This window comes from Salmo trutta, chromosome 4 (assembly GCF_901001165.1).
Source record: "Salmo trutta chromosome 4, fSalTru1.1, whole genome shotgun sequence".
NCBI lineage: Eukaryota > Metazoa > Chordata > Actinopteri > Salmoniformes > Salmonidae > Salmo > Salmo trutta.
Window position 1 is genome coordinate 60,954,910 of NC_042960.1, and position 12,831 is coordinate 60,967,740.

General features: G+C 40.5%; 1 protein-coding gene across 9 annotated transcripts in view; it reads right to left on the reverse strand.

Annotated features, from left to right (window-relative positions):
* Window positions 1–12,831, reverse strand: part of LOC115192769 (receptor-type tyrosine-protein phosphatase eta) — a 110,451-nt gene that overhangs the window by 73,019 nt on the left and 24,601 nt on the right. The window lies entirely within an intron of this gene.

Sequence of the window (12,831 nt, forward strand, 5' to 3'; positions counted from 1 at the left end):
CGCAGATCTGCAGCATTTCACAGAGAGTTGGAATAATCACCCTTTAAGTTCAGAGGCGAACCTGACACCTCACCAGATGTTGCCTTAACACTACACAACATTCAAATGATCAAGTCATCATCAAGCTTCAAGTGGTTTTTATGTATTCATTTGTGATCTGGTAATGTAAAAGTCCAATAATGACATTATCTTATATTGTTTGTCCACATGTGTCTGTTTTTTAGCATACAGTACTCTGTAGCCACTTAGTGTGGACACCAGGGGAGACTACCCACACACAGAATCCTGTTGAACAGTCTCTAACTACCTTATTTTCTCAATAACAGTCTCGCTCCTTCACTTCATCCCTCTCCCCCTTTTCCCTAAATCCACTAGGTTATATCAGCTGTGTTGGTGAACCCCTCCCGCATCTGAATTGGCTACATAGAGGGCACAGCATGATAAGAGGTGAGAGATCTCTTGGTCTGGTCAACACAAACTAATAGTAAAGAGATACTTTACATTAAAATACAGATAGAGATGTAGTAGTCCCAGAGTTAATGATCCAAGGTCAGTTTTGCATTTCACCTCCTGATGATTATGATGACTGACTGTGTTAGAATAAAAAAACAAGGCTTAATCATGCTCTCTCTCTATCCATCTGTATCTCGTCTGCAGGTATGTTTTGATGTGAGAGAGGAAGCCAGTCCCGTCACCGCCAGCTCACCCACTCTTAAGATAACCGTCGGGGCGACTGGGAGCCCAAGGCTGGTTATGAGACAATCCCTAGAGACACTATGTAATTGTGATGAACTGAGAGAATATTAGGGTAACACTGTAATTCATGAATCATATGCTGTCTTCCCTGCTCCTCTGTTTTACCTCTTTTCTGTCTTCTACACCCCTCTCTCCACCTCTTCCTTTATAATGCACACCATGTGCATTGAAGTACAGATTGAACTTGTATTTATAATATATTACAAATATAATATTTATAATGCATGTATTATGTATTTATAACACCTGAATAATGAACTTTAAATAAAGCGTTTCACGTTCTCCACTGGTTGAAATGAAGTATCTCATTGAAATACTAGACCTTTATTTCACCAGGTAGGCCAGTTGAGAACAAGTTCTCATTTACAACCTGCCCAAGATAAAGCAAAGCAGTGTGACAAACACAGAGTTACAAACGTACAGTCAATAGCACAATATAAAAGAAAAATAGACAAATCTATGTACAGTGTGTGCAAGAGAAGAAGAGTAGGGAGGTAGGCAATAAATAGGCCATAGAGGCGAAATAATTAACATTTTGCATTAACACTGGAGTGATAGATGTGCAGATGATGATGTGCAAGTAGAGATACTGGGGTGCAAAAGAGGAAGAGGTTAAGTAATAATATGGGGATGAGGTAGTTGGGTGTGTTATCATGTGTCCTCAGATTCATGCAGATGAAGGGAGTTAGATATGCATAGGAAGTGTAGTGTACTGTTTATTTTCTGGATGTTCATTACAAATCAGCCTTTACTTAAATCATGTTTCTAGTCTATTGCAAAGTTACAATGTGGAATCATGGATGTACCAGGTGTATAATTGTAATACATACATGCAGACACAGAATCATTCAAAGAATTGAGTTTGATACACCTGGTACTGGAAATGACTGAGAAATAATGTCAGAGATTCATACCTGAACTGCACCTTTACTTGCCAAGGAACAACAATGGAAACAAGATGAACCTGAGCTCAATTTTGAGTATAAATATAATATAATATAAATATAATATAAATTTGCAAACCTGTTTTTACTTTGTCATCATGGGGTATTGTGTGTAGATTGAGGAAAATTGTATTTAATCAATTTTAGAATAAGGCTGTAACGTAACAAAATGTGAAAAAAGTGAAGTGGTCTGAATACTTTCCGAATGCACTGCATGTCCAGAGACCAGTGTAGTGTGTACCTTTAGATGCTATCAGGTAGTGCACAGCAAGGTTTTCCCCATTCTTACACCACACAGGGAAATGGAACAGAAAAATAGTTCCCTTTATTGTATGATTAGCTGTTATAGAACCCACTCTCATACAATGCATACACTCAATAGACACACACACACACACACACACACACACACACACACACACACACACACACACACACACACACACACACACACACACACACACACACACACACACACACACACACACACACACACACATAGCCCTTTTCCTACTATTTTCTCTGTGCTCTGATGTATCATGGTAACTTGCCAGTTTCCTGGTCCAGACCAACACAATCTTAATGATTAGTCAAAACTAAACATTCCACCAACACAAACCGCAGGCCTTGGCTGATATCCTGCGGTCCACTCTGTTTACCAGACGGCTAAACATTAAACCCACATCACCGGCCCACTATACAAACCCTGTTCTCTCCCACACATCCACAGCTATGCAGTCCAGTAGATGAGGAGATTAATTTACTCTACTTAACATACTGGTTACTGTCTGGTTAGAAGAGTCCTACCCTTCATTACATCAGCCATAATAAGGGTACACTTCACAACTTAGGTAACAACAATGATGAGGAAGTTGATTAAAATGTTGTAATATAAAAACCCGGACCCAGATCCAGATCAAAACCTGGACCCAGAGCAAAACCCGGACCCAGATCCAGATCAAAACCTGGACCCAGAGAAAAACCTGGACCGAGAGCAAAACCCGGACCCAGATCAAAACCTGGACCGAGAGCAAAACCCGGACAAAAATCCGGACCCAGATCCAGACCAAAACCCAGACCCAGACCAAGATCCAGACATTTCAGATCCGGACCTAAAGATAGCACAGTCATTGGGACATTCAGTGGGGCAGGAAGATGTCCTCAGTCATCACCCCCCCGCTACTCTCTGGAGACCCTTCTCCCCTCCTTAGCCTTTCAATCGCTATTCACATCACCAACCCTACCCTTCCTCCCCACTCCCTCCCTCCCTCCCTCCCAACCTTCCGCTCTCTTCTCCCACCCCCCTCTGTTCTCATATTCTTCCTGAAGGCCAGGGGCACCACACAGGGTGTGGGTTGGTGAGATTAGGTTCTCTGATGTAATGAAGGTCTGGCAGTGCTCACATTGTGATAAAGTGAAGAGACCGAGACTTACTGGCATCTTGTAACTTGAAATACAGCTATAGATGTTTTTCATAAACTGACATTAACAATCTGTTACCCTGACATCACGTGTTTGATTCCTAAAAACATTTCCATTACTTATAAGGGAATTTGGAGGGAACAGTAGTCGAAATGGGACTTGAACATACAACTGTGCTATTGTCAGTAAAAAACCTAAGACATTATGCCCAAAAGGTCCAAACATCTTCATAGAGTTGTTGATGTTATACTATGAATGTTATAAAAATGTCCCGTTCACCAGATACTTGTGTATATTCATACATAGAAGGAGGAACTAATTCACTGTAGTTCTGCTCTCTGTGAATTGTTGCGTGACAACATATTATAGCCCTGTCAAAGCCAACAATCAGATGATATTTGACGTTAAAGGGGGGCTTTTGGGGGCTCCCGAGTGGCGCAGCGGTCTAAGGCACTGCATCTCAGTGCTTGAGGCGTCATTACAGACACCCTGGTTTGAATCCAGGCTGTATCACAACCGGCCGTGATTGGGAGTCCCATAGGGCAGCGCACAATTGGCCCAGCGTCATCCAGGTTTGGCTGGTGTATGCCATCATTGTAAATAAGAATTGTTCTTAACTGACTTGCCTAGTTAAATTAAATGCAATTAAAGTGGCAGTACAGTCAGAAATATGATTTTCCAGTTTTTTTAATGATATTTATGATATTTTATGATTGATATTGTGAAAATGATAATATAATGGCCTTACAATGTAAGAGCTTTTTGAAGAAAGAAAATGTCTGGAATTTCAGCCTGTTCAGGTGGGATGGACATTTTGGCCCACAGCTTGACATCACAATTGGATCTGATTATTCTGACCAATGACCCACATGATCAGACTGAGCATTTCAATGGCAAAATTGGGCTCATGGAAATAAATGATACAACATTTTATTGAGTGGGGGCTTTAAGACAGTATAATAGCGCTGAAATAATGTGTTTAATATCAATTCACTAGACCAGGCTTAATAACCATAGAATAATCTAAATCTATCTTTAAAGATGTATTCTGTTCTGTGGGTGTTTCCCAAGCCTTTAACAACCACTGATGGGTGTTTGCAGAACACAAGTCTGAATTAAGAGACTTTAGAACGAGAAATTTGTAATGGGTGACACACTTTTACTACTTGTCAAGTCAACTTGTGAAAAAGTAATGCAGCACTTCAGCATCAGCAGATACAGTCCCTCTTCAGAGGAAGAGAATATGGTCGCCAAGTATAGTAAGTTACTAGTGGTGGATCAACACTCACAGACGAATGGTTCCTGGACTCTGTGAGAAAAACTGACAACAAGAACATGATTGTCGCTACTATGGCAACCTTATGTGTTGATATATTTATGTTTTATTGACCTCTGGGGATATGAGATCCGAGATCAACTGGCATGAGCTATTTGGGAGACACTAGCTACTGTACTAGAGCACAACAGTAGGCGAGAGTAAGGACATTCTCCTGTTTACAATATCCTGGGAGGTATATCATCATCCTTACCCCCCAGCCCTACAGTACTCTTTCTGTCGCAGGTCCACAGTCCCCCTGGGTCATACTGACCGTTGATTTCTTTCCTGACAAACATTTTCCAAGACCTGACTGCCCATAGGCCAAAAGCTAAAGTCTTGACCCCCTTAGTTTTTCAGTACATGGTTTAGATAAGTTTTCTGCAGTGTTTAAATGCCATAACAGATCCAGTGGGAAGCTACAGTAAATTGTACCAAAAGTAGGTGAATTCGTTAAACATTATATAAGTTCTTTATCAGTACCAGGGAATTAGGAATATAATTGTTGCTTGACCACAGCATTTTGCAGATAACGAGAACTGAGAAGCACTATCGTCCACTTGATTGTCTCATGTTACAGGAGCACTTTCAAACACAATTCTTTAAGATGCTGTGAAATTGTAAAACATTTGTCTCAGACTGTGCCTGTGACCTCCTGTATGGTGTATCTCTGCCCCTTGGCTCGGCCAGGCCGACTCAGAGAGAGGAAATAGCTGTGCTGAGCATTAAGTAAACATTACATCAACCCTGAGTGGGACTGCTCTGCCCGCCTCCATCACTCCTACCCATTTGCTCTCTCTCTCTGCCTAGCTTCTGATAGAATTTCAGTTCCTTCCTTCATAATAACAGTCCCAGTTGAGAAACAATGAAGAAATCCCTTTCAAGACGTTTATTCAACGACCAAACCCACTCAACCCAATTCCTCGTGGCTAGATAACAAGAAAGAAAGAACACAGAGAGAAATCCCAGAGGCTTTTGTTTGTGATTACTACCGCACGTTCTATCCTGGGATAGGTGGTGGTGCTGCCCTAAACTGGCAGCAGGGTCTGTCCTAGGTTAGGTGGTGGCAATGCATGACTTGTTGTTCCAAGAGCAGCATATCCAGCCAAGTAAAGTGTTATTCTTTGCGCTTAAAAATGATCTGGCTCTAATCAAAGTACATCTAGACAACTGGGGGGGGGGGGGGGGGGGGGGGGGGGCTTGGCCTAGATCGGTGGAGGGAGGGTGGGTCTTCAAAGTTAAATCAATGTGGCCTTAGATGTCCTTTTTGGTAGTGTGTCTGTGCGTGCTCACGTGCAACCTAGACCTGATTGAGCTCCTCTGATATGAGCATTTTTGGGGGGTTTTGAACATTTTAATACTTCATTGAGACAGGAAAAACTAAAACTGGACCTCATATTTTGTAGTATTTTATGCAATAAACCCTGAATTGCTGATGCCATCTATTGACCATTGAGAGGCTTTGAAGCCACCGGTCGGCCATATTGGCACTCCCCAGTAGGAGCAGTCCTCCATAGGAATGAATGGAATTCTACAGTGTTTCAACTACATGTTTCAAGGTCAAAATTACATGTATTTATTATGTTTTGTTGTTGTAGTGGGGACAGTAACATTAGTAATCTCAAACAATTATACTTGAGGGAAAATGTTTTTATATATTAAAACAAATATATTTAAGTTTAGCTCACATAATATAATTTACAAATATACAGTAAGGTGTCTGTAATAGAATGAATGTGGCAAAAACGAATGTAGACATTAATAAAGGCATTTCCATAGCTACCAAAATATGCTTTACAACGGTGGAGGAGTGCCAAGATGGAGGCAAGGTGGCTTCAACACAGCAACCCCTATCTGTCATCTAGTGTATATATAAATAATATATTTTATTGCTAAATTTCAGTTTAACTAGGCTGATATTCTGTAGTGCAGGAGTGGGTAGAGCATGGGAAGCCAGTATGAGGGTTCTGAAGCTGAAGTTCTACATTCTACACCGTGGGTAGAAATCATAGAAACAGAATACATAAATCACACAGGACCACTGGTGCAAAGTACTTAAGTAAAACTACTTTAAAGTACTACTTAAGTATTTTTGGGGGTATCTGTACTTTACTATTTATATTTTTTACAACTTTTACTTCACTACATTCCTAAAGAAAATAATGTACTTTTTACTCAATTTTCCCTGACACCCAAAAGTACTCGTTACATTTTGAATGCTTAACAGGACAAAAAAAAAATCCAAATCACACACTTATCAAGAGAACATCCCTGGTCATCCCTATTGCCTCTGATCTGGCAGACTCACTACACACTTGCTTTGTTTGTAAATTATGTCTGAGTGTTGGAGTGTGCCCCTGGCTATCCATACATTTTAAAAACAAGAAAATGGTGCCATCTGGTTTGCTTAACATAAAGAATTTGAAGCGATTTATACTTTTACTTTCCATACTTAAGTATATTTAAAACCAAATACTTTTAGACTTTTACTGAAGTAGTATTTTACTGGGTGACTTTCACTTTTACTTGAGTCATTTTCTATTAAGGTATCTATACTTTCCCTCAGGTATGTTAATTGGGTACTTTTTCCACCACTGCACAGCACCATATGTGAACTTATCATTTGAAAATGCTGGACCTCACATTTATTCTTGCTGGTCATGAAACCAGCACCACCCATATACGCTTTAGAAAATTAAAAGAGTTCTAGTAACTATACATCTATGGTAGAAATGGCACAGAATAGGCCTACCCAGGCTGAAGACTGCTAGAGCTCAAGACTCATCCATCCCCAAGGCCATAGCTGCAGTGAAGGCTTAAGTGTGTTGACTTTGCTGCTCGATCTGTTATTGACTTTTGACCTTGTATTTTGCACAACAACTTGAATATTTGCACTTCTTATTGTACTTGCACTTATTGTATGCATATGTTGTATCATATGGTTTTATGTTGTGTATTTGGCACTGTATTATGAGAACTCTACTCTTGGAGGTGTGGCAGGTAGGCTAGCAATTAGAGAGGTGAGTAACCAAATGGTTGCAGGTTCAAATCCTGGGTCCTGTGTGAAAAACCTGGCACCGAGTGAGCTGGGTACCAGAGGGTTTGCGGCTATCAAATCCTAGATGCCCTTGAGCAAGGGACTTAACCCCACACAACAACACTGCCCAGTGTGGCAGTGCTCCAAAACCTGTTTGTGTGTGACTCTCTGAGGGGTTCAAAAAGGAGGTCAAATTCCAGTTGGACCTTGTGTGCAATTAACCAATAAAGTGATGGGACAATTTCAGCTTCCAGGAATTGTGTACTGATCCTTGCGACATGGGGCCGTTCATTATCAGCAGCGGATGATAGCAAGATGGTGCTGATAGAGATGGTCGCGTTGCGTTCTTAGGAAACTATGCAGTATTTTGTTTTCTTATGTATTATTTCTTACACTGTTACCCCAGGAAATCTTAAGTCTTATTACATACAGCAGGGAAGAACTATTGGATATAAGAGCAACGTCAACTCACCAACATTACGACCAGGAATACGACTTTCCAGAAGCGGAACCTCTGTTCGGACTACCACCCAGGACAATGGATCGGATCCCAGCCGGCAACCCAAAACAACGGCGCCACAGAAGGGGCAGACGGAGCGGTCTTCTGGTCAGGCTCCGTAGACGGACACATCGCTCACAGCTCCCGAGTATACTACTCATCAATGTCCAGTCTCATGACAACATGGTAGACGAAATTCGAGCAAGGGTTGCCTTCCAGAGAGACATCAGAGATTGTAACATTCTCTGTTTCACGGAAACATGGCTTAATCGGAATATGTTATCAGAGTCGGTACAGCTACCCGGTTTCTTCACGCGTCGGGCCGACAGAAACAAACATCTCTCTAGTAAGAAGAAGGGTGGGGGTGTATGCCTTATGATTAACGACTCGTGGTGTAACCATAACAACATACAGGAACTCAAGTCCTTTTGTTCACCTGACCTAGAATTTCTTACAATCAAATACCGACCGCATTATCAACCAAGAGAATTCTCTTCGATTATAACCACAGCTGTGTATATCCACCCAAGCAGATACATCGACGGCCCTGAAAGAACATCACTGGACTCTATGTAAACTGGAAACCATATATCCTGAGGCTGCATTTTTTGTAGCTGGGGATTTTAACAAAGCTAATCTGAAAACAAGGCTCCCTAAATTTGATCAGCATATCGGATGTGCGACTCGAGCTGGCAGCATTTTGGATCATTGCTACTCTAACTTCTGCAACACATACGAAGCCCGTACCCGCCCTCCTTTCAGCAAATATGACCACAACTCCATTTTGTTGCTCCAAGCCTACAGGCAGAAACTAAAACAGGAAACGCCTGTGCTCAGGTCTGTTCAACGCTGGTCCAACCAATCGGATTCACGCTTCAAGACTGCTTCAATCACGTGGACTGGGATATGTTCCGGATAGCCTCAGACAACAACATTGATGTAGACACTGACTCAGTGAGTGAGTATATTAGCAAGTGCATTGATGATGTTGTACCCACGGTGACTATTATAACCTTCCCTAACCAGAAACCGTGGATTGATGGCAGCATTCGCACAAAACTGAAATCGCAAACCACTGCTTTTAATCATGGTAAGGCGACCGGAAACATGACCGAATACAAACAGTGTAGCTATTCCCTCCGCAAGGCAATCAAACAAGCTAAGCGTCAGTATAGAGACAAAGTAGAGTTGCAATTCAACGGCTCAAACACGAGACATATGTGGAAGGGTCTACAGTCAATCAAGGATTACAAAAAGAAAACCAGCCCCGTTGCAGACACCGACGTCTTGCTCCCAGACAAATTAAACAACTTCTTTGCTCGCTTTGAGGACAATACAGTGCCACTGACACGGCCCGCTACCAAAACCTGTGGGCTCTCCTTCACCATGGCCAACATGAGTAAAACAGTTCGATGTGTTAACCCTCGCAAGGCTGCTGAAGCTGGTTGAGAGAATGCCAAGAGTGTGCAAAGCTGCCATCAAGGCAAAGTGTGGCTACTTTGAAGAATCTCAAATCTCAAATATATATTTGTTTGGTTTAACACTTGTTTGGTTACTACATGATTCCATGTGTGTTATTTCATAGTTTTGATGTCTTCACTATTATTCTACAATGTAGAAAATAGTAAAAATAAAGATGGCAACAGACCTTAAGCAGAAAATGCAGGTTGCTGGTATCCAAGAGGTTTTGAGTTCAAATCCGAAGTGTGCTAACCAATGTTGAGGTCAATTCAATTTAAGTTCGAGTCATTTCAGAAAGTGAACCAAATTCCAATTCAAAATTCTCTGGCATTGAAAATAATTGGAATTTCTGTGTACCTTCTTAATGCAGTTTGTTGCTGTTAGTATATTTACTGCAAAGAATACAGTTCAGCTGTAAAAATATATTAAAAGTTGTTTCCACTATTTTCACTGCAACTCAGTAGCCGATAACTTACTGTAAGATAACAGGATTATTAAAAAACATTTTCTGTCATAAGCACATCTAAAGAAGTATCCTATCAGTTTAAATGCAATTGCAAGCGAGGCGTGCCAAGTTAATTTGCAGGATGGGACAAAAAGTACCCAAGTGCATTGCGATTCACAGTAAATATATAGCAAAACACTATTACTGTAGAAATTGACTGTAAAATGACAAAAATGTACCTCAAAATGTACAGAAATGGCAAAAAAAATTTTTTATTGTAATCACATGTTGAACCACATGATTTCACTTGTGGAAAATCACATGATTGCACATGACATGTGAAAATGTATTTTTGGAACACTTCATACACGTTTTCAAATTTGGAATAACTGTTTAGCTAAAGTATGACCCAACCTAGGATTTGAACTTACATCCTCTAGATTTAAGGTACACAGACCTTTCTTCTGAGCCACCAAGTCTGTAGGATTCCATTACACATTCATTACCTATACACTTAGCAAAAGACTCAGCTGCGCTGCTATTTTAGTTATCCGTTATTTTTACTATTCTCTCATCACTGATTTAATTGACTTATTTCAGCAATATTAGGGTTTTCTGTATTGCTGCCTAATGTTGGTATGGCATATTATTCTGTTTTAATGTTACTCCTGAATCACTATGATAAATATAATAGTTTTTCTTGACGAATACAGTTGAAATAAGTTATTGACACAGACATTGTGGTGTAACAGGAAGATTGGAAAACTGTGAAGCAAGCGATTGTGAGTTCAAATCCCAATTAAGAACATATTGAATCATTATTACTGTATAAATAAATGTACTGTGCAAGAGATTGTGAGTTCAAATCCCAATTAAGAACATATTGAATCATTATTACTGTATAAATAAAAGTTAATAGTACTGTGTGAGTATCATGTTTGCAGGGCATCACCTATCAAATCTTGTGTGAAAATGTAAATCCACATGAGAAATATCATCATGTGAAGTGTTCCAAAAACACATGGTTTCATTTTATTTTACTAGGCAAGCCAGTTAAGAACAAATTCTTATTTACAATGATGACCTACCCCGGCCAACCCCCAATTGTGCGCCCTATGGGACTCTCAATCACGGCCGGTTGTGATACAGTCTGTAGTGACACCTCTAGCACTGAGATGCAGTGCCTTGGACCGCTGCACCATTTGAGAGGCCCACATGTGAAACTTAATGTGAAATATCACATGTGAAGTGTTCCAAAAACACTTGGTTTCAAATGTGCAAAACGTGTAAATGTCATGTGAAATCATGTGATTTTTCACATGTGAAATCATGTGGTTTTTCCATAAGGGTAGACCAACTAAGTTCATGAATAACTATGTCATGGTGAAATTATGTGGTGTTTATCAAATGAGTGGGGACATTTTCTCACAATGCATGGTCTCTGTCCCTGCCAGCCATCCAGCCATGTCAGGTTAGTTCTGTCTAGACAGTCTGTACAGTTCACTAACTGGTAATAACAAATCAATGGCTAATTTAAGTAAACGACAAGGAAGTAAAAAAAAGTAGCTAAAACATTAACTAACCATGCAGGTGAATGGCAAAACTATGATACACATTATAAACTGGGTGGTTTGAGCCCTGAATTCTGATTGGCTGACAGCTGTGGTATATCAGACAGGATACCACGGGTATGACAAACCATTTATTTTTACTGCTCTAATTATGTTGGTAACCAGTTTATAATAGCAATAAGGCACCTTGGGATTTGTGGTATATGTCCAATATACTACGGCTACGGGCTGTGTCCAGGCACTCCCCGATGCGTCACGCCTATGAACAGCCCTTAGCTGTGGTATATTGGCCAAATACCACACCCCCTCGGGCCTTATGCTTAAATAGCCTCCGCCTGTTCACAGTAGGGTTGCAAAGGGTCGGAAACTTTCCGGTAAATGTCTGGAATGTTTCCTGAAATTTTCCATGGGAAGTTAAGCCCTGGAATTTTGGGAATTTTGCTTAAATTCATCAAAAACGTTAGCTTATAACAGTGAAATTTTTTTGTGGGATACACATAAGGCAATTCTTGGTCTTGTGGCATATTTTGGTTAAACTATCCCCAATTCAATGGAATTGCAACCCTCTGCATGCACAGTGCATTCCTCCATCACATGTGCAGTGCACTATTCCATCACTAGTTTATCTAGCCTGTCCTGCGTTGCATATAATCGCTTAGGTACACGTTGCTCCAACCATAAACATCAATGCCTTTCTTAAAATCAATACACAAGTATATATTTTTAAACCTGCATATTTAGTTAATATTGCCTGCTAACATGAATTTCTTTTAACTAGGGAAAATGTGTCACTTCTCTTGCAACAGAGTCAGGGTATATGCAGCAGTTTGGGCCGCCTGGCTCGTTGCGAACTGTGAAGACCATTTCTTCCTAACAAAGACAGCCGACTTGGCCAAACGGGGGGATGATTTAACAAAAACGCATTTGCGAAAAAAGCGCAATCGTTGCATGACTGCACCTAACCATAAACATCAATGCCTTCCTTAAAATCAATACACAGAAGTATATATTTTTAAACCTGCATATTTAGCTAAATGAAATCCAGGTTAGCAGGCAATATTAACCAGGTGAAATTGTGTCATTTTGCGTTCATTGCACGCAGTCAGGGTATATGCAACACTTTGGGTAATTTGTCAGAATTTTACGTAATTATGACATAACACTGAAGGTTGTGCAATGTAACGTTTTGTTTTCGAGATGATAGTTTCCGGATTCGACCATATTAATGACCTAAGGCTCGTGTTTCTGTGTGTTATTATGTTATAATTAAGTCTATGATTTGATAGAGCAGTCTGACTGAGCGATGGTAGGCAGCAGCAGGCTCGTAAGCATTCATTCAAAATAGCACTTTCGTGCGTTTTGCCAGCAGCCCTTCGCAATG